Consider the following 23,147-nt stretch of genomic DNA (forward strand, 5'->3'; position numbering starts at 1 on the left):
AAGTTACCCTAAAAAAAGGCAATAGCTGGGGTGTCAAGGTTATTACCCAGCTGCCTGGAGTCTATGGGGCAGTGAAATAAGGCTGGACTAAGCTGCTCTAAGTAGGATGAGGACACAATAACTAGAATTTTCAGTGAGGTTTATGTTCTTTTACTCACTAGTTAGATGTGCAGAGTTGTAAGGACATAAAGGACTCCAAACTGTAACCTTGAATACACCATTTAACAAGATGAAAATCAATGGATGAGTTTGGTGACAAAACCAGCACAGTCTGAATTCCTCTTTATGGAACATCAAGCACTTGTGTTCAGCAGCTGGGCAGAGACTATGATGCACTTTTCTATTTGTCACAGTGGGGATTGCAACTAATAGTGGCCTCTTAAAGATACATTCTGTGCTCATGTCTTATTTCTCATTCACAATACAGCACTTTTGAGTTTCGACCACTGTTTTAATTGCCCTGAAGACGAGTTAAAAGCACTACTGGTGATTTTTCTCACTACTGAGAATCAAAATAAGCTTTTTAGGATCCTAGGGGCACAAGTGAATACAAGTACAGTGATTCCCTTTCCTGCCTGCTCACTAAGTGCTTTGCATACATCTTGTCCCACACCCATCATGATACCCACTCCGTGCATTTCAGACACAAAACCTCCACACCTGGCTCCCCATCTCATCTTCCTTTTTATTCTGCTATCTCTCTAATTTTTTCCTCCTTTCTTCAAATGGCTCTTCCTTTGTAAATTTACTTTCCTACTTCTTGCTGGTCCTTCTTCTGCTCATTCTCACTTGTTTAAGTGGAATCCCTCTATCCCTCCTCATAATTTCTTCACTGTAACAGCTGGAATTCTCCTCAGAATGACCTTCATGGGCATACTGATCATTTTGCAAATAGGAAATGCATGTTACCTCTCTATGCCAAACCCTCTGCTTCTGCTGTCTGCAGTATCCTTTCATCTGAAGCTGAACTTAGACTGCAGGCCAGCAAATTGACTTCTGCAGCTGGAACTTGGTAACAGAAAACCAGAAACTGGCACCTGATCAGTTCTTAGGCTTGCATTACAAAAGAAAGACCAGTTTGCTTTTCAGATGAAAAGGAAATGTATAACAGCAACACTATGCACTTGAAAAATCACATTGAGAAACACCAAAGCTTACCTAGCTCTGTACAAATAAATTTGCTGTTCCAAACACTGAATGAAAGCAATAGAGAAGAACAAAAGATCAGCTTTTGATACAGATGAAGATGAAAAACCTTTCTCAGCATAGATTACTGAGAAAAAATAAACAAAAGGATAAATTGTGAAGCACGTGACCCAGTTTTAGCCTGAGCAGCTAGCTTTATCAGGGATATTTCAGATTGTTTCTGTGGAAAGGATAAAAATGATGGACTTGTTTAGTGAGGTATTTATTTGTTGTGGTTCTGTTTGCTTAGTGGGCAGAGCCCATTTTCCCAGAAAGGCAACAAGCAGGCAATGGGAGACAGTGCTCTGGTGCTGCAGCTCAAGCACACTTCTTGTCAGTACCTCAGAGAGAAAAAACTTTCTTGCTCTTATTTTCCCTCACTCAGATTCCACCCATTTGGGTCCCATCCCATGAAGCTACTCTCCTTCCCCAGCACTAGGGACCCCAGAGATTTCCATGAGAGCCATGTTGCTCACTCCTCAGATCTGCATGCAGGTAGCCTCATTCCACTGCCAAGCACCCCTCCATGGAGCTGTTCTCCCTTATCTTCCATGAATGACAGACTGAGGCCCTCCCCACAGCCTCAGTGACATGGTACCAGAGCTAGGCCCTCAGGACAGGGAATTTAATCTGGGGCTCTGGGGTACATCACATGTTGCAGAGCCCTGAGCAGGGAGCTGGATGCCCTGGAGTGTTGCAGAGCCCTGAGCAGGGAGCCCAGGCAACCCAAGCTCTCATTGAGTCTGATGTCTCAAGGAAGCCTTTGCCCTACTCCTCAGGCACATCAGGTTTGCTGTGAGACACATCCCCACCTGCACTGTGAGGGAGCAACACAGCCCATGCAGGTGCATTTGTGGCTCACAAGGTGGGGGCTGGTCACAAGTGACAATTGTGGAGAGCTTGAGATGGCTCCTCGTGCAGCTCATGAACTTTGTTACTCCACTGTTTGCAAACTGTAAGTTAAACAGGCATGTGCATTTAAAGCTGTTTATCTGTCTCAGCTGTATCCTTCCTCAACCATCTGGGAAAAAACCCACATTAAAATTCAATCTAAAATACTCAATACAATCCTCAGTAGAGCGTTTAAGAACATTTCTTACTGAAGCTCATTTCAAACTATATTCTCTTTGGATTTTCCAGCATATCTGACACTGAAAGTGTTTGCAACAGGTCTCACTCAGTGTGTGGTTGTTGTTTTGGTTGTCAGTGTTTTTTTTACAGGAGCACTAATAGTCCTATAAAACTCCCAGCAAAAAAAAAAAAACAAAAAACCAAACCCAAACAAACAAATCCCAAGCCCAAAATCTGAACTGAAAAAGCCAAGTCTGTGCAAGAAAGGGTGTTTTCAATATATGCAAGGATAAGGATAGTGTTAAAGGTTTAAAAGGAACTAATTAAAAAAAATATTATTGTAGCTGACTGTGCTCATTTCCATCCTGGAAATAACATTCTTTTGAGATGCTGAGTCACGAATAGGTGGGATATTCTGTGTCAGAAAGCAATTACAGACAGACAGACAGACATGAGGCAGGCCTTATTTGTGGAACACAATAAGGAAAAACCCAGCAAGATGAGGGGAGCTTTGGTTTGTGCTGGCAAGCACAGCACCCTGTCACATTTAATAGAGCTGTTAGGACAGACCATGTGACATCCAGCATTAATCTGTGCACTAATTAACCTCTTACTGGTTTCTGCCACCCAAATTCCTGCTTGTTTGTAAAGGAAGAATAAAAGAGGCAAAATACTGGGATGGGACAGGAGCATGTGTCTGTAAAGCTTCTGGTGAACTGTCTCCAGTTCTCTGCTTTCTCCACAGGAGTTCTAACTCTTTCATCATTCCTGAACTAGTCTATGGGAGGGCAGGCTGATAGTCGTGCACAGAGTCCAACAATAGGTCTATCTAACAATGCTATCTCCATCTGATACTGGTTTGTTCCATGCTCTCCCTTGCCTGGGCCAGTATTAGAAGTCTTCTGAGGCAGGGTGGGCTGGAGGAGAGACTGTGGATATGTGCTCCACTAAGCTCATCTTTCATTTTTCTAACAGTAACCTGGCTGAAAGCATCAGAACTGAGGCTCTCCCTAAACCATCTGCCAATACCACAGATATGCTTTGCTCCTCCTATCCTGCAGAAAGACATGTTTTTTGTGCTCTTTAAACCTGAAGCTGAGAAGCAGCTTTATTGCAGGGATACATTCCCATGGACTGAGGAAAAGTCCAACTTCCACTCAACCCCACCACTTAATCTCAACCCTCAGAGTCATGCTAGCCCCCCTCCTCACAGCAGCACCCACCAAGAGCCCACCCACAGTGATGTGCATGGAACAAGCACGTTCTCTCTCCATGGCTGGGGGACAGCGAGGCTGCCAGCAGTGCTCAGCAGACCACGGCTTTGCATTGGGCAGGCAGCACCAAGCACCTGCTACAGCATGATAACAAAACAATAGAGAGACTCAGAAAGCAGCCTGGGGACATTTCTTGGCTTGAGTAGTGGCATCAGGTGAGATAGGGTGCAAAAACCAATTCTAGAAAGAACCAGAGGTGTTCAGGAAACTGACCAAAGGTGCTCCAGCACAGGAAAGGGGGAGATCTGGACTCTTAACTTCAGGGGCAGAAGAAGTGAGAGCTAAAGTGTCTCTAAACCAAATTCATGGGGTTGCTGAGACAGGGACAGGATCTGAAAAGGCAATTCCTGTGTGACACCTCCCCTTTTCCACAGCTGATCTATCAGGATCAGATATTCCTTGCCACAGGGAGAATGAGTAATAAAGGGAAGACATAACAACAGGATTTTGTGGGGTTTTTTAATATTGTTTATTCTGGGGAAGGGAGGTTTGTTGTTGGCAGAATATTAATGAGTGGTCTGGTTTGTGTCCCAATGCACAGAGTCACACAAGGTGCTGCTTCTAAATAGCAGCACAGGAGCTGAAGCTGATGGTATGCACAGAGCATCTCTGCCAGCTGTACCCTGGCAACCAGAGCCCTCTCCAGGATCCAGCCAGAAAGCTGGTGCTGGGGCATATCATCTTTGTACAGAGACAAAGATATGATATGCTTATCATTGGTATGGTAATCATAAGGTTGTTAATAGGTATGGTAACCATAGGTATGGTAATCATAAGGTTGTTAAGGTTGACCACTAAGTTCACCAAGTCCAACTGATCACCCAGCACTGCCATGGTCACCACAAATCCCCAAGCTGCCACATCTCCCTTTTGTTTGAATACTTCCAGGGTTGTTGATCACACCATTTTCCTGAGCAGCTAGTTCTAAAGCCTGATCATGTTTTCAGTGTAGATATTTTTCCTAATGCCCAATCTAAAATTCCCCTGGTGTGACTTGAGGCCTATCACTTGTTTTTTTAGTTGTTCCTCATAAGATGTGTTTCAGACTCCTCAACAACTCTGATTCCTTTCTTTGATGCTCCGGCACCTCCATGTTTTTTATCTAGAGAGGGGTCGATATGATATGATTATGATATGATTATGATATGATATGATGTGATATCATATATTATATCATACGGGGAAGAAAGCTGAATCCATCTCTTATGTCCAGAACCAGCTATACCAGTGCACATTGCACTTCAGGGAAGCCACAGAGTCCTCACTTTTTGAAAGTGCCAAAACTGTAGACAGTCATGCTTTGAGCCTCATTACTCCCAGATCTGGGCCCTTCCCTCAGGTTCACCAATGGTCCCTTTCCCTGACAACCTTCCCCCTGCAAGAGGCCTCCTGCAGATCAGGGAGGAGAAGCACTCTAAGCACACCCAGATCCCCCTGCAGCACTGAGGAACAGAGGCTGCCACTACCGGGGCTCCCCTGCTCAAGGGAAATGCTCTCTCTTTTGGGACACCCCTACCCAGCCTCTGGCTCTGATGTTAGGACCCAGACAAGATGGGAACATAAAGTAAATCAAAGCAAAACAGTCTTCTTTGAGAGTGGGCTTGCCTAGCCTAGTGGGAGTGCTCTTCCCAGCTTCCTCCTTGCTCTCTGGGATGTTCTCTGGGAGGCGGGCAGGCATCATGCCACTGCAAACAAGCTCTGAAATGTCAGAACCATCAAGCACAAGTGACAGCCTTGTCATGTGACATTGTAAGTATTTGAGGAATTTGGATTTGACAGTCCTTCAGTATCTGACAGGTAAGATTGGCATGATATTTCTTTCTTTCTCTTGAAAGAGCTTGTGTGCCAAATGCAAGTGAGAGATGACACATCCTCTGCTTCCCAGCACTTCAGGATGGGATTCCCATGCTGCTGTGAGCTTATGGAGCTTTTAATGCAAACCCAGTCTCAGTGCTCAAGTGGGCTGTACTGCACAGGCTGACCATGAGAAAGCGAGATCTGGTCTTCAAACAGAATTAATTCTGAATATTTGCTCCATCATTGACTGTTGACATGATGACTTACTTCTCCAACTTAAATAAGCAAGTGAAATGAGCACCTGAATATAACAGTTAGATGCTGTTTTAGCAATCTAACACATAACTGAGTACTGAGATTAGTATTATTTGGGGATACATTTAAGTTGTAGTTCTCTATTGATGGATTTTCTTCCTGTCTCTCTCAGAAATGAAGGTTACAGCTTATTCTTCAGCCTGGTTCTCAGAGGAAATTAAGTTTCCCTGGCCTCTGTATGTTTGTATATGCCTGTCTGTCTATGCCACCCTGTTAGCTTTTGAAGTACAGGCAACTTTCAAACCACTTTAGAGAACAGTTTCATGAAAATAATGCACCCAAGTTAATGCCAAGTAAAGGACAGAGACTGAAGTAGTGTCTTTACAGAGCAGAGGTATTGTCAACCCAGCAAAATCCAACTGTATGGAACAGATGGCAATGATGACTGAGCTTTGTTAGCTCTGTTGTTCATGTCATTATTTGTTTTCTGTACTAAAGCTTACAGAAGAGGCCTAAGCTCTTTCTTGTTATCTCCACAGCAGACTCTGCTAAAGGGTATTTCCAGGGAATCAATAAGTCAATCAGATGGCTTCTGCTGGAATAATGTTAAGGAGTGCTGCTGTGAGCTACCTTCTGACACTTTGGTTCAGCCCTTGGGCAACTCTTGGTCTTTCTGGTATTGCCAAGTGGCATTTCAGCCAAAATGCAGGCCAGTGTTTCCAATGAGAGCTGCTGAATAAAAATGACAGATCTTCACTATGCATGGGATAGACAAGAACTCACTTCACATGAAATCCATGCTGTTATGTGCAGGTGTCTGGGGACAGATGATGTGATAAGTTTAGACTATGTCCAGGTTGCCAGGCAGTGACAGGGATAGACAATTTGCTGCTTGTGCCTCTCAAATGTAAATCTCAGTCTTGCTGACTTTTGTCAACTGAAAAAGTGGCTCCAACTTTGCAGTATTTTTTTCCTGGACTTTCTCCTGTGGAATGGGGCTGGTCTGAGCAGAGTGGGAGTGTGGGGAAGATGCCCTGCTTTGCTGCAGCAGCTCCAACCTTCTGAATAAACCAGATGACCTGCCAAGTGTGCCAGGTGAGAGTCACACATGCTCAGTCATTCTGCCCATTTCAGACAAAGGAACTCACTGGGGATTCCCTGGTAAACCATCCTACATCATCTTTGCTGCTTTAGCATTCCTGGCTCAAAAGACCTTCCTGTCTGTTTCAAACCATTTTCTATATTCCAGCTGTTATTTTTACCTTTGCCTTACATTTGCAGATGTTGTCATGGGCTTTAAATATAAATAAGCTAAAGACTGCTCCATGTGGCATAGGATAAATACCTTTGTAAACAGTTTCCTCCTCTGATGCCATAAGGACGCTCTTTCCTACTCAGGAAGTCGTCATCAGCACGCAGGAGCAGTCCCTGCTCATTCCTTTTGGGTACCCTTGGCTGGCAGTGTGGTGCCTCCCACACCCACTTGTAGGCAGTTGTGGGGTCTCCTTGTCCTCTCTGGAGGAATGTTTTTATTTTCTATATCTCCCCTTCCAGTGCCAGTCATCCTCCATCTGTCTCTATTGTCCTTTTCCAAGCAACCTTGGCTGCATCCCATGGGCCTCCTGTGTCATCCCTGTCCCTCTGGCTTCTCTGACACTGGGAGGGGGCAGAAGATCAGACCACTTCCTCCAAAATCCTCTACCTTCACCACCTCACATACGTGTTTTCAGCACACTCTGCCTGACTCAGCTCCTGTCCCACAAGCAAAAAGTCCATCACAGCCTATGTTCCCTGCTCCCCTTCCCTCCTCATCTTCACGTCTGCATCTCCTCCTGCCAGAGCATCACAGTCCATGCCTTAGGGTGTGAAAACAGGACACATACCATTGTGCAGGCAGCTGAAGGGCTGTTGTGGTGAACATTTTAAACAGTGAATATTTTGGAAAGCTTCTCTGCTATCACAGGGGAAGATGTTCCTCTGCATGCTGCATCTGTGCTCTGGGCTGCACGGCAGGGAAACAGCTCCTCCTGCCTCAGGGTGCCCTTGGCTCACCAGGCATCTGCCTGGCACTGCAGGGAAGACAAGAACCTTTAGAAGAGGGCTTGCCTTGGCATAGAGGAAACTCCCTTTCAGACTGTTCTTGTTTTCTCCATACTCATTCACTTACACTTTTCCACCATACTGTGGAAAGCTACTTGTGGCATTTCAAAGAATTAGCTTGATCATTGCTATAGATTTCTGAGAACTTGATTATAACACAATATGTCTTAAAAGGTCTTTACTGTCCTTTCACTATTTTTTTGTCCTTTTACAACAGCAATCTTTCATTTCATATTTAATTTAATCTTTTTCAATGGCCTTATACAAATATGATTTACAAAGAAATGCCCTGATAGCACTTGTTCCTGTATGCATTATCTCCACTTACCAACTTTTGTTACCTCAAATGCTTCCTATGTCAAAGAGATTTGTCGGCTTTCTCCTCACAGATACACATCCAGTTGGAAGTTTACTTCTATTTAATGCTTATTTCCTTTTCATTTTTGTGCAATCCTCACATTCTCCTCTGTGGAAAAATGCTTTTGGCAGCTGCAGAGCTGTGCTTGTCTGGCATACAGGCCTTTCATGGCACATAGGCCATTTTTCAATATCTGCTTAAGTTATATGTTTTATGCTTCTCTATTGGGTGTTATAGGGGTGTCTTCTGTGAGAAGCTGCCAGAAGCTTCCCCATGTCTGATAAAAACAATCCCTGGCTGCTCCAACATGTATGTGCTGCTGGCCAAGCCAATTAGAAATCATGGTAACACCTCTGTGATAACAGATTTAAGCTGGAAAAAAAGAAGTTATTGAACACAAGTAATTGCAGCCAGAGAAGAGTGGAGTGAGACCATGTGAGATGAGCAACTCTGCAGACACCAAGGTCAGTGGAGAAGGAGGCGCAGGAGGTGCCCAGATGCTGGAGCTGAGATTCCCCTGCAGCCCATGACCGGCCTTTATATACAGACACAAACGGAACGGGACCACATCTGAATAGCGTCGTGAGCTGTTTATTTAAGCAGCATCAGTCTCATTACATGGATATGGTAATAGATCGATGTGAGCAGTTCGCTATCTAGACAGCAGGCCAAGGAAACTTAATGTTCCAACATACTATAAGACAGTCTCAGACTCAATCTCAGCCAATCACATAGAGCAAAAGCATATTGACAGTAGTTCTATCCAACCGCATGAAGCACACGTAGCTTTGGTTAAAGCAATAGCAACTTTTTCTCTCATACAATAGTCCGTTTATAAAAGACAAAGCATAGAGCCTCATTCATATTTAACCTTCTAAATATTTTCTAAAATATACTTTTTGCAACTTAGAAAGCCAAACTACACAGCTTTATTGTTCTATTTCTCATGTCTTCGCTACTACCAATACATATTTGCTGCTTTTGCATTTCACTATCTTTACTGTCTCCAAGGCCTTTCTTTTTCCCAACTTCCTAAAATCCTCTAATCCTATGGATTCCTACAGTAAAGACCATGGTGAAGCAGCTGTGCCCCTGCAGCCTATGGAGGACAGGTATGCAGAAGTCCACCATGCTGGAGCAGGTGGATGCTTGAGCGGAGGCTGTGAACCTGTGGGATGCCCATGCTGGAGCAGGCTCAGGGATGCAGAAGTCCACCATGCTGGAGCCGGTGGATGCTTGAGCGGAGGCTGTGAACCTGTGGGATGCCCATGCTGGAGCAGGCTCCTGGCAGGGACCTGAAAAGAGATATCAGCTCTGGAACATGTTTCCTTGTAGGATTTGTCATCCCATGGAGGTCCCACACGAGCAGCCTGTCCTCAAAGGACTGCATCCCATGGAAGAATGACCCATGTTGCAGCAGTTTGTGGAGAACTGTTGCTCGTGGAATGGACTTATGTTGGAGAAGGTCATGGAGAACTGTCTCCTGTAGGAGGGACCCCACACGGGAGCACGGGAACAACTCCTCTCCCTGAGCAGTAGGAGAAACAACCTGTGATGAACTGACCATAATACTCATTCCTTCTCCCTGTTCCACTGGGAGGGGAAGAGGTAGAGCTGGGAAGGAGAGAGGGGTGAGGGGAAGGTATTTTTAAGGTCTTATTTTGCTTCTCATTATCCTGCTCTGATTTTGTTAGTAATAAATTCAATTAATATCTCTAATTTGGTCTGGTTTGCCCATGATGGTTTTTGGTGAGTGATCTCTCCCAGTCTTTACCTCATGAACCCTTTGTTCTATTTTCTCTCCACTGTCCATCTGCAGAAGGGAGTTAGAGAGAGGTTGTGGTGGGTGCCTGAAATCCAGCCAGGTTTGACCCTCTACAGCTTCTTATGGAAACATAAAACAAATTATGTATCTCATTAGTCACTTGGAAGCAAATCTAAGTGTTTACTGCATGTCGGGTAAACAATACATTCTGGCTATTTGCTTCTTGGGCAAAAATACTCCTTTCTGCAATGGCAGAAAACAAGTGATCTCTCAGTACCCACTTTGCATTGGCTTATCTTACACATAAAGCAGAATGGAATCTCAGAGATTTGCAGACTTCCCCATGGGTTCTGCCAGCTACCAGGCTGAGGGACTGAAGGCCACTGCTGCTGCAGTGGGACGGTCATAACAGAAAATTTCTCCTGCCTTTGGCACCCCTCACAGGATTTCCCTCTTTCCCAGTCGCTAGCTTGTCTAAAGCTGGCCTGGGTGCCCTACATAAGCTGCAGAGGAATCAGTGAGTGATGTCATCACTGAGAAATTCTTTTGACACATTTCAAATGATTGCACATGCAATTTTGTGCAATACTTCAAGTGACACTTCTGTGTGATGAGAACTCCAAAATCTTGCTTCAAGCTCAACTTTTAAGAGGCTAAAAATACTGTCAGAAGTAGAAGAGTTCCCATGGGTTCTGCCAGCTACCAGGCTGGAGGCCACTGCTGCTGCAGTGGGACAGTCATAACAGAAAATTTCTCCTGCCTTTGGCACCCCTCACAGGATTTCCCTCTTTCCCAGTCGCTAGCTTGTCTAAAGCTGGCCTGGGTGCCCTACATAAGCTGCAGAGGAATCAGTGAGTGATGTCATCACTGAGAAATTCTTTTGACACATTTCAAATGATTGCACATGCAATTTTGTGCAATACTTCAAGTGACACTTCTGTGTGATGAGAACTCCAAAATCTTGCTTCAAGCTCAACTTTTAAGAGGCTAAAAATACTGTCAGAAGTAGAAGAGTACTGAGGATGGAGAAGAAAAGAGTTTAATTTTTCTACATTTTATCTTTGGCTTCTCTTGGGGTTTTGAGTATTTTGATTTAAGATGAGCCCTTGGCTACCAGTAATAACCATGTTACAGCATGTCATTAGGAGACAAGCTTCCTTTTATACTGCACAAGTTTCTTTACCTCAGAATGTCTCTTTTAGAAATCTCTTGCTTGACTTTTTCTGAGATCACATTTGACTTTTTTCCCCTCAGCTTTCACTGCATTGATGACTTAAAACAACTCTGTGATTGAAATAATACATTCAGGTATTTATTGAACATTTTTCCAGTGATGACTTTCTAACAGAAGTTCTGGTCAGACTTCCAAAACCTGCAAACTTGTATTTGGCAGAGGTATAATTCAATGCCTATAACTCCAGCTTTCAAAGCAATTCCATTCATGCTGCACAATCTTCCAAACTTTCTTTGAACTAATGCTGACCCCAAATACCTATTTTTAGTACACTTCAATGAAAAATATCCCATGCATGTGTCAGGTCTGTTGTGAAAATACAAGGTAAGAGAAAGTTCAAGTTTTCATCCATGTCTTTGAAGCCTTCCTTGGGAAACTCCCAGCATGACAGTATTTACTTTTTAAGTATTAGACAGAATTTCTTCTCTAAAATAATAATGATGACAACAAAAAAGTAAACAAAGACAGAAAATAAAGAAACAAAAAAACATTGATTGTTTCATCTTATCATATATAATATATTTTATACTTTATCATCATTTTATAGTTCTTCTGTTTATATTTTCTACTCCCGCTTCAAAAATAAATTATGATATGAGACAGTTTGTCACCTACTCCATGAAAATCCAGATTGATAAGATCCATCTTAGAGTTTAGAAATATTTTTAGGTTTTGAAAATCGGCTTTTTACTGAAGAGAGATATTAGGTGCCATGAACCACATTTGGTAGCTCATAGTACATTTTATCCTGTTTTCCTTTTGCTTCACTGGCTTTGTTTCAAAAGTTCAAGATTTGCCCTGAAGCTGTGCATGCTACCAAAGCTTAAATATTTGCCACTGTTGCCCAAGCAATTAATCTGTTTTCCCCTGTTACTATCCCTCTCTGTCTCTTGAATTAGTTTATTTTTCTGCTATTCTTTATGATACCATTTCTCATTTCATAGATTTAGTGGGAAATAGTTAATCTTCTGTTCTTCTTTTCCTCTTCTGTTATACATTTTAGGGAGGATAAATTTCTGGCCTGACATATTTGCATTTATGAGCTTTTGCTCCAAATTTGTTGTAATTTTCCTAACTTCATTCCCATTAGCTATGTGTTCATTTAGAGCCCCAAATTTCTGTCTCAAAACAAACAAACAAAAACCCAAAAAACTCCCAACCCTTTTGAAGTCAGAATTCTTAATTCCAACATTAGCTGTGTTTATCTTTCAATTTACTTTAATTTCAATGATCTTTGTTCCCAGAATTACAGAGTATTTTCTACAGCCACCAGTAATTAAAATCAGCTAAAATAACATTGCCTGATGGCAGGACAGCCACAGCAGCTTTTTGCTGGCAGTGGTAGGCAGGCATGGAACATATCTGCAAATCTGCTTGCATGTGAAGTGAAGGGTGAGATTACCCAGAGAGAGTGTAAGAAAGGAGAAGAGCAAGCAAAAGACAGATCCTCATGAATAAAAAAAAAAAAACCGCTTGCAGAAAAGCCCCTAGTGAGTTCACAGTATATTATTGTTGTGGAAATAAATGACGCCAAAATCTCTGTAGTGAATATGTGAGAGTAAATTGAGCAGTCTTAGATGACTGGTGATTCTCACTGGTTGATCTGAAAGGTCTGGATAACAAACAAAGGCAACACATGTTCTCCAGTTGAAAGAGAAGATAAAATTATGGTGCTACTTTAATTTGTGAATATGCTTATATAGCACAGGTTGTGTATGTCAGTGTTCCCAGAATAAATCCAAGCTAAATACTTGTTGATGCTGTGTTACACATCCAGAACAATCTCAGAAGGGAGGAGTATGAACTATTGCTTGTCATATGCTATTGCTTACCTATGGCTTACAAAAAGATAATGTGCCTTGATTGTTTTGTTGCACAGGTCTGCATTTGCACACGGCAGGTGTGCTCTGGGCATCCCCTCAATTTTGCTGCTGCAGCTCAATTGTGCCTGGGAGCTGAATGCATTAGGATTGAGAACAGCCAAGTGTGGTACATGGTGATGAGATGCCAGAATCACAGAACCACAGAATTGTTAGTGTTGGAAGGGACTTGCAGATCATCTAGTGCAGGCTCACCTGGAGCAGGTGACACTGCAACACGTCCAGGTGGGCTTTGAATTTCCCCAGAGAGACTCCATGACCTCCCTGGACAGCCTGTTCCAGTCCTCTGCCACCCTCAGTGTAAATAAATTCTTCCTCATGTTGAGATTGAATTTATGTTTTACTTTATGGCCACTGTTCCTTGTCCTGTTGCTGAGCAGAACTGAGGAGTCCAACCCCTGCTCATGGCCAAGGTATGAGCATTCTGGTGTGTTCTTCATATCTCAAGCAAAAGCACCATGGGTTTTCAGAAATCATGATCAGGAACTCAAGCATGTCAGCAGGTGATAAAAAAAGGAAACTTTTGCCACTCTGCCAGAAAGCCTTTTCTTTTTAGATTAGTGGCAAAACTGCCATATTACCTTGCTGAAAGAGAGCCAGCTCAGATTGGAGCAACCCAAAGAGACATTCTTGCTTCACAATAAGTTAGCTTCTATGTTAAGAAGCCTAAAATATCACATTTCCCCCCATCTTTAATTTATATATTTAAAAAGTGGCCAGTGAGAATCCAAGTCCTGGATTTCTAGTTCAGAATGTAGAGATAGGATACAATATAAAGATGTATTCTGTTCCCATCCTCAAGAGCTGTTGAAACCAGGAGGAGCATTGTTTTGTCCTTATCTCCTGTTAATTGGCCCAATCAATGCCTTGCTGCATGACTCAAAGATAATTCCCCCAGAGAGCCATTTCTGTTGAACAGGTAATCAAGGACCCACCCCATGACTCAGAACGATATAAGCCAATTGTGAGATGCTCAGCCCAGGGTGCAGGAGCTAAGCATCCCCACATGGATATAATCTGGGATTTGGGACAGAACAAGCTGCCCTTACTCACGGGTTTCCAGAGGACAAGAGCTACCAGAGCTGTTCTAAAGAATCACCACTTCAACAAGAACATTTCATTGCTACCTCCACCCTAACTAGAAGGGTGTCAGGTTGTATTCTGACTCTGTCAGTGTTTTTTCTTTTGTATTATTGCATGTATTTTGGTTTTTTTCCCCCTTTTCCTAAAAAATTGCATTTCTGAGTTGGAGTCACTCACTGGTTTTGCTTTCAAACCAGAACAAGATAAGTTCCTTCATTTCTGTTGAACGGGTAATCAAGGACCCACCCCATAACTCCGAACAATAGAAGCCAATTGTGAGATGCTCAGCCCAGGGTGCAGGAGCTAAGCATCCCCACATGGATATAATCTGGGATTTGGGACAGAACAAGCTGCCCTTACTCACGGGTTTCCAGAGGACAAGAGCTACCGGAGCTGTTCTAAAGAATCACCACTTCAACAAGAACATTTCATTGCTACTTCCACCCTAACTAGAAGGGTGTCAGGTTGTATTCTGACTCTGTCAGTGTTTTTTCTTTTGTATTATTGCATGTATTTTGGTTTTTTTCCCCCTTTTCCTAAAAAATTGCATTTCTGAGTTGGAGTCACTCACTGGTTTTGCTTTCAAACCAGAACAAGATAAGTTCCTTCACTTTCCTTTAATGACTTGCCTTAAGGCTGCTACATCTAGGTGGGACTAGGGAAAGACAGGGAAAGGGACCTGAGTGCTGTTTGACATGCTGAGACACCCTGTCCTTCCCTCTGTAGGTATAGAGCAGTACAACTCACATGAATGCCAGGAGTTAAGCTGTTTTCTGAAGGAAGTGCATATACATCCACTCAGGAATACAACTTACATTTTTTTACCAATGGTTCACTCGGGGATACATAAAACTGCATTAGGAAAAGCAACATTTAATATATGCTCAGCAGTAGATTTCACTGGTGAGAAAAGAGGCAAAGACCATCAGAAGCTCCTCTGGTTATCAGGTAATTGCCTGGAGCATCTGTATCATACCTACAGGGGATCCCAACTCTATTCTTTCAATGACAGTCACTCATATTGTTAAATATGAAGATAACAAATTCTTTGTTGCGATCTTTGTTGCTTTTGTCGTTTCCCAACTCAATATGCTTTTGAATCCTTATATTTGATATTTCTCAATCTTTTGTTAAGAAAAAAAAGGTGTAATTTTAGATCTGCTAGCATTTATTTCATATTTGTTCACGTTTCACATCTAACAGAAATGAGGTAAAAAAAGCGAAGTTAAAAGAAAAATTTGCACTCTATTTTGAGCTCCCCACAAGAAGACACCGGATCCTTTGGGTGGGGAACTCAAGCTGGAACAAAATGTAACAGCTTCCTTTTACTAGAGCTTGACAGTTTTATGTTATGCTTGTTCTTGCTGCTTTTGTTTCATGCTGTCCCTGTTTCTGATGTTTCCATTTTTGATACCTGTGCACAGCAAAGACAGAGGATCCAAAATAAAAACTGTTCCCTGGGGAATGGATTGCCTTCCTCCAATGAGTGATAATTAGAAATGTAAACAATATCCTTTATAGTTTTAAATAGAATTTATTAGTGAAAAAGAGGTTAAATCTGTGAATTCTCTGAAAATTCTTTTCCTGTGTAAACAACCTCCAGAAGTTATTGTGGTTTGGGTTTTTAAAAATAAATTTTCCTTGCTTCATTATGGTCTAATAATAATCTAAATACACATCTGATTTTCAACACAATATTTGTCAAAAATCAGAGCTCAGATTTTTGCATAGGGAAGTGATACATCATTAAAGATTTTGTTAGTCTGAAAACAAAGAATTTAAACAACAAAGTACCAGATCAGAACAGGTCCTCCCAGTGGCATGCCATCCATTCTGGCCATCCATTTAGTAAGCACATTTTTATTTCTTCTGCAGAACAAAATCATGTTATCACTATCTTTTCCTCTCTAATGTCATTAATGATGTTACCTACAGTTCTCCAAGGTCAGCAGCCTAAAGACAGTGCTTTTTCTCCCCAACACAGTCCAAATGCAGTAGGTACCTTTCAAGTGATTTTCAACCTGAAATCTTCTACTAAGACTTCCTGGGAAATCAGTTGCTACAAGAAAGTATTTCTTCACGCAACTTACTACATGCTCTTTTCTTCATACTCAATAAAAAGATGTTGAAATGGCAAATACTATCAATAACTTTGATCTAATAGTGTAAGCTCCAAGTTAAGCTCCAGCTTAACACTTTGGAGTTAAAAGAAGGTTTAAGGAGAATTTCACTTTTGGGATAGGCTAACAGTGGACGTGTGGAGAATTTCTGCTGGCTGTTGTGACTTGGCTCTCATGCACCTGAGGCATTAGGCATTACAGCTCCACCTTAAACCTGGCAGTTCCTGTGTCTGGAGGCTGGTCTTCAGGATAGGACTGACTTCAAGTTGCAAAGTGAGATAAGGTTAAATTATTCCCAGTTTCCTTCAGCTTGGAAAGGTTTTCTAGCTGTAAGGATTTGTTAGCACTTGGTATCCCAGGAGAAATCTGGTGTTTAATTTGCTGAAACCCCTTCCCTTGGCAGAGCAGAAGAAAAGTTTGAAAATCTCTCACTGGAGAACAGAAAAAGGTTTATATCCAGATGGCAGCACCTGCAGAAGGATTTGTGTTTGAAGCCAGCCCAGGCACAGCAATGTGACTCATCTGGCTGCCCAATCTGTTCTCCACTGTGGATTCACATGATTGATCCTTCATCCCAGAAGTGCGGAATGCCTTTTAGTTAGCTCTTGGTTTATTACTCTTTTATTCTTCTTGGGTACAGTCAATTATCCTTTTACATGATGATGCTCTTAAAGACATATCCTGACACAATTTTGTAATCTTATTTTTCTTTCTGCTCTTAATATTTATTTTTTTCTACTGCCAGAATTCCATTGAATTAATAATATAGTAGTTATCTGAAATCATGCTACCTATTAGATGAATAGGCTTTGTTTTTATTCATCTAGTTGCCTTCCACTGGTCTTGATTTAAGTTTCAGATTCAAATTTGTCTTCGCAGAATTTACTCAGAGACAAAAAATGAGAACCATTCAAACTTCAGGGGAAGAGGGAAAACTTTTGGCACATTTGATTTTTCAACATTTATCCTCAAGCAAATAAGAAAATTTGATGGAGATCAAGTGCCATGGCTGAATGGTTTTATTTTAGCTTTGAAAATTCAGTTGAAATAAATTTTTCTTACAAAGGGAGAGTTTCTGGATGAGTGATAAATGTTTCACATAAGGATTGCTTAGATTAGCTGGGAATAAACAAGAGTGGAGGAAAAGATGGGTGTTTTAGCTAACAGAATAACTAAATCTCCATGTTATGTTAAAATAATAGTATGTAAGAATATGAGATACAAGATGAAACCTTCCATGGAGAGCAAGGAACAAGAGGGAGCATCCTGCCGCTGCCAGACTGCACCTATGGTGATCCTGTTTAATATCTTGTCAGTGATGTGGATGAGGGGATTAAATGCTTGTTCAGTAAGTTCACAAACAACAAGTTGGATGAGAATGTTCTGCTAGAGGGTAGGAAGGATCCACAGAGGGATCTGGATTGATAGGCCCTGGCCAACTCTGTGAGGTTAATAAGGTTCAATAAGGTGAAGCATCGAGTCTTATACCTGGTTCCCAAAAATGCCATGCAGAGCTACAGGCTGGGGCAAGAGTGGCTGGAAAGCTGCCCTGGGGAAAAGCACCTAGGGGTCAACAGCAGCTGAACACGAGCCAGCTGTGCCCAGGTGGCCAAGATGGCCAATGGCACCTGGCCTGTGTCAGCAATAGTGTGGCCAGCAGGACCAGGGCAGGGATCATCCTCCTGTACCCAGCACTGGTGAAGCCACACCTCAAACCCTGTGTCCAGTTTTGAGCCCCTCATTTCAAGAAGGACATGGAGGAGCTGGAGTGAGTCCAGAGAAGGACAACAAAGCTGGTGAAAGGTCTGGAGGCTATGTCCTGTGAAGAGCAGCTGAGGGAGCTGGGGGTGCTCAGCTTGGAAAAGAGGAGAGTCAGGGGTGATCGTATCACTTTCTACAATGCTCTGAAAGGAAGTTGTAGCCAGGTGAGTGTCAGCCTTTTCTCCCAGGCAGACAGTGACAGTACAAGAAGAAGAAGACACAGGCTGCTGCAGGGGAGTTTGGGGCTGGACATCAGGAAAAATGTCTTCACTGAAAGGGTAGTTAAGCATGGGAATGGGCTGCCCAGGGATGTGGTGGTCATCATACCTGTGAGCATTCAAGAAACAATTGGACATGGCACTTACTGCTATGGTCTGCTTGACATGTTGATCAGTCAAAGGTTGACCACCTTGGAGGTCTTTTTCAACCCTAATCATTGTCTGATTCTACATGGTAGTTCTGGGCAGTTCTGCAAATACAGTGAAGCTGTCCAAAGGCCTTTCCCTGAGAAACACACACAAACCAGCTGAGAGTGCTGGTGCTGGATCTCTACACCTTGGCTCTGCTTCTGTAATGGTGGCAAGTAGTGTTAGGTGGAAACCTGGAAGAAATTCAGAAACCTTCTACAGCTATTAAATCAATTTTTCTTCTTTCAATTTTTCTTCATTTTTTCTTCTTTCAAGTTCTTTGTTGAGCCTGAAAACTGATGTCCTTTTCTCACGCTTGTCTCAGTACTCTCCTTTTTCCCCATTTCGCCACAGAATATTGTAAGCTTTTTGGCACAGGGATTAATTCTTACTGGCAAAAGTATCAGGACATCTCAGAGGAGAGGTTGAACAACTGAGGTAGCTTGCTAACAGAAAATTAGAAAGGATTTCTATGAAGGACACAAGGTCAAAAAGTAGCCTAAATTGCAATATGCTCTTTTATTCTTCGGGTCATACATTATGTCTCCCACAATGGTTTGAAGTTGGTTCTGGAACAAATGACCAGGCTTGCACATATTATTTGCCTAAAATCCAATTTCTCAGTTAGTTGTTTCCTATTCTAAATAGAAAGTAATTGGTCTTTAAGTTTATCTGAAACCTTGTCTCATGCAAAAGAGCAAATTAGAGAACCATGTATTGGTGTGTGGGTGTAGTAGAGGAGGAAGGGAAGAGAATGGATTTCTGTTTACTTCATATCCCCAGATGCTCTATTAATTGCTTTCCTTTCTTCTTCCCTCTTCTCCCATTATGACAGCAGAATCAGCTCATGCCTATTCAATAAATTATCCCTGTGTCAAATGAACACATGATAGTTTTAATGTTAGAAATTCAAGGAAGTCTTAAAATAAAAAAGTCTTCTAAAATATAGAAGAAATAAGTGATAGGTTTCCTGATTTTGATAGAAGAAAGAATACTGAGTTTTTCACTGGTCACATATAGTAAGGACAGGTCTCCTGCATGATGTGTTGCAGGGGGGAAGAAGGAGATGTTTATATACACACTCCTGAATTTCAACCCTGACTGAGGGTCTACTACACTGTTGGGCAAATGCTTCTCATTAAATTAACTGAGAAACAAAACAAAAGGAATTCCTTCATCTCTGAATTACCTTAAAGTGAGACGTCAGCCACCACCACATATGTAAACACATAACTTGACATGGCCAAATGTGTGCTGTGTAATGTGATGCTGCCACATCATTCATAAGCTGCTGATGAGAGAGCACAATTATTCTCATTTACAGATGTGAAATTAGAGGAAAATATTTTTTTCACAAACCCACTCTTAATTCTAGAGGTGTCTGAGCTTTTGAGTCTTTTCTGGAAAGCCACCTGAACCCTGCACAGCAGGTGCAGACCTATGATTCTCATTTGTGTCCTGGCAGTGAGCAATGCTGGGCATTTGCTATGTCTGCAGGCAGGTTTTTCCCTCCCTTCTTGATGTATTAAAAGAAAAATGCACCAGCCTTGAAACCCTTTATCCAGGGTTGTGTATGACATCTGCCTCAGAGCAGCTTTCCTACCTGTTGATAAGAACAAACCCATAAGTGAGGGTGTGAGACACTGGGGGAGGGCAGCACTCCATGCTGCATCCCCTGCCCGGGGAGCACAGCTATCCTGAAAATCCCCCTGGCATCCCTCCTGCTCCCTAACAAGGAGCACAACTGCAGCAGTTTGTCACTGAAGGAAGAGAAACAAAGATAAGCTCTGAGCTGAGGAAGGAAAAAGAGGAAAGGAGTCAGTGCTTGCAACAGGTATGAAAGAGAGCCCTACTATCTTCCACATCTTGCAGCCCGGCTTCAGTCATAAGCAACTAACAGGCAGGCAAACACACTAGTGAGTACCTAGATGCAGGGAAAGAAATGCACTTTACACAGACTGAAATTGGTGAGAAGAAATTTATTACGAGTTCATGGGTGGAAAATCTACAGCTTCTGCCAGTATTAAAGTGCCCTGCTATTCTACATGTGAAATACAATTTTTACTTGACAGGCACTGTGTTGACAACTTTTGATTGTCATGTATAATGGAGGAAATGCTCTTTGCAGAAAAGTTATTTTTTCCTAAAACTCATTCCACCAGTTTCTTTAAAAAAACCCAGAGTTTCTGTTTACTTATTAATGCTTGCAGAATACAAACCCCCTAGTATTACACAAAACTTATTTTCTTTCACCCTACTTCTTTCTCCCTTGCAGCCAATATTCCTCCCAAAAGTAATTTGTTCTACTGTAAATTTAGAGTGTGCTCAATAGTTATTGAAGTAGAGGATTAATGGATCTGTCTGGGGGCAGATAATCAGGAAAGCTCACCCCCCAGCTCTTCTATTACAGTGCAACTTTGCAAATGTTGTTTTGTTTTTCAGTGTCTCTTTCTAGAAACATATAGCAGTTCTCATGGTCATTCTGTGTGTTATATGACTATGAAGACCATACTTAAGCAGAGGAACCAGATGTGCCCAGCAGAAATTTTCTGAACTAACTGACTTACCAAGGAGTCTTTGGCACTTGTGCAAAATTACTTTGATAGAAAAATACACATTATCAATGATGGCAAATTTTTTTACCATCTATGCAAAATATGTACAGATGTAAAGAGCCCCTCCTGTGTTTGCTACAAGTTTATGCCTGGTATAATGCCCACTGATCTCTCAGTTCTGCACTTAGATGATAAAAATATAAATGTAACAGGGCTCCCTTTTAAAAAAGTTTTATTTTCTGGCACTCCTTCAATCACAAAATGACTGTCCTGTGTTACATTCCATCCTGCTGATAAGCAGTCTCTCCTTACGTGTGAGATGTTAGCATGATGGATGAGTGCCAGTTGGCATAACTTCCTATCATAATGATGGGCACCTTCTCTCCCAGTCAACACCAGCTGAGTGTGCTGATCTACGTGCCCTTTGCACTGCAGATGAAACTGCCTGACGGATTTTTATGGGGGAAGGAAAAGAAAATGACAGATGCTCCAAGCTGCACCCTTCAATGTCACATAGAGTGAGTTTTCTCCTGTGTGCACCACTTTCAACCTGAGTCAGGGCTTCCTGAAGTAATTCAGCTGCTAATTCAGGCTGTTGTTTAGAAGAGCTCTCAGCTCTTCTAAAGGCATCAAGTACTTCAAAAGACAACACTAAATGTGTAACAATCCTTGCTTTTTTGTCTCAATTCATCTATGTATTGTTCCAATTTAATTTAATCTATCTATTGAGGAATTAAAGCAGCATGAGGGCAAAATTAATAAATACTTTCTTTTTTGGTTGGAGAAACAGGACTTTGTTTTTCAAGTGCTGTTCTCCACAGGTTAACATGGTGCATACTGAATAATAGAGCTGTTTCAAAGGACACAGCTTGCTAAAGTGCTATGGGCAATATAATTGCACAGGCTTATTAATGGCACACTATAGAGGGGGCTCAGAAAATTATGCCTGTGTGTATTCTGTGGGTCTGGGCCGTGGCATGCTCAGTCCTGCCAGTACTTGCCAATATGGTCAGCCAAGGTAAAAGTCTGGACCCAGCTAATGTCTCTGGATGGGTCCAGGCACTTGCACTCCTTGCCTTGGAAAAAGGCCAGTGTGCAGAGCACATCTTGTGCATGGTGCAGATTGTAGGGAAGACTGGTGTGGAGAAAGGAATGGGATTGCTTGTCCATGTGTCTGGATTATTCTGTCTGTCTGAACAACTTGAGTTAATATTTGGGCTTAGAGTCATCTTGCTGCTGGAGACAGACAAAACCAGAATTACACAGGAGTGAGTAATCCCAGGGTCCCTTACTGGTTAGTGGGAAGGAACAGGCACGCACGGACTGGATTAATTTCTTTGGACAGAGATGAATCATGCTACAGAGATACCTCTTTCTTTTCATTGACCATAGAGGGAGGCCAGGGCGACAACTTCAATGCACAAATCTATAATGTAAAAGCCTTCCTTGTGTGAGATGAGACTCAACTTGTGTCAGTTCCCAGTACTTTAACAAGAGAAACTAACTTAAAAGACAAATGTGCCCTATGATTCCTGAGATGAGTCTACCTTTTTGCATTATCCATTATACTCTTGCTAAGTTACATTTGGTGAGATGAAGAGGCAGATGAAACCAAAAAGAGATAACCTCGGGTCATACTTGATCAGGGCAGAGTAGGGAAAGACAAGAAAGAGAAATCTACTGACCTTTTCATTATTTAAAACCAAACCACAAACCAAACCAAGGAGTGGGAAACAAGAAATAAAAGAGTTGTGAGTAATCATGAATTGGGTAGCTTTGATTTCTGCAGAGACCCATCAGGAGTCTGTCATTTGGAGTTGAATCATTCTCTAAAGTCAGGCAATCATTTTCACACAGTTGATATTGAGCACAATTCATGGTCTCAACATGCAAAGTAAAAAAATCCTTCAGCACTGTTATTGTTCAGTTGGCTGAGAGGTATCTTTTCAAAGATAAATGGGCAGCTGCTGCTTAACTGTGCTTACTCTCCACTTGAGAGTAAGCATAGTTAAGGATTAGACTGTTATTTGCACCTGCATCACAATTTGTGCTGCTTAAACTACAAAAGAAAAGTGTTACCACTCTAAGTCCAATCCTTAAAGGGAGCCTTTAGTAGCTTCTTTATTTTTTTTTTGTCCTTGTTGGAGCTTTGTTTTGTGCAATCTAAGTATACCCATCACCTGACGGAATTTTTAATAAAATGTCACCTGATCCTTTGCTGTGCATCAAGCATGCAACACATTGCAAAAGCGCTGTATTGTGCCCCATCTAAACCCACTTCAATTGCTGTCTAGAAGGTTTT

Source organism: Passer montanus, unplaced genomic scaffold (genome assembly GCF_014805655.1).
Source record: "Passer montanus isolate IOZ18808 unplaced genomic scaffold, ASM1480565v1 scaffold3, whole genome shotgun sequence".
In the NCBI taxonomy this organism is placed as follows: domain Eukaryota; kingdom Metazoa; phylum Chordata; class Aves; order Passeriformes; family Passeridae; genus Passer; species Passer montanus.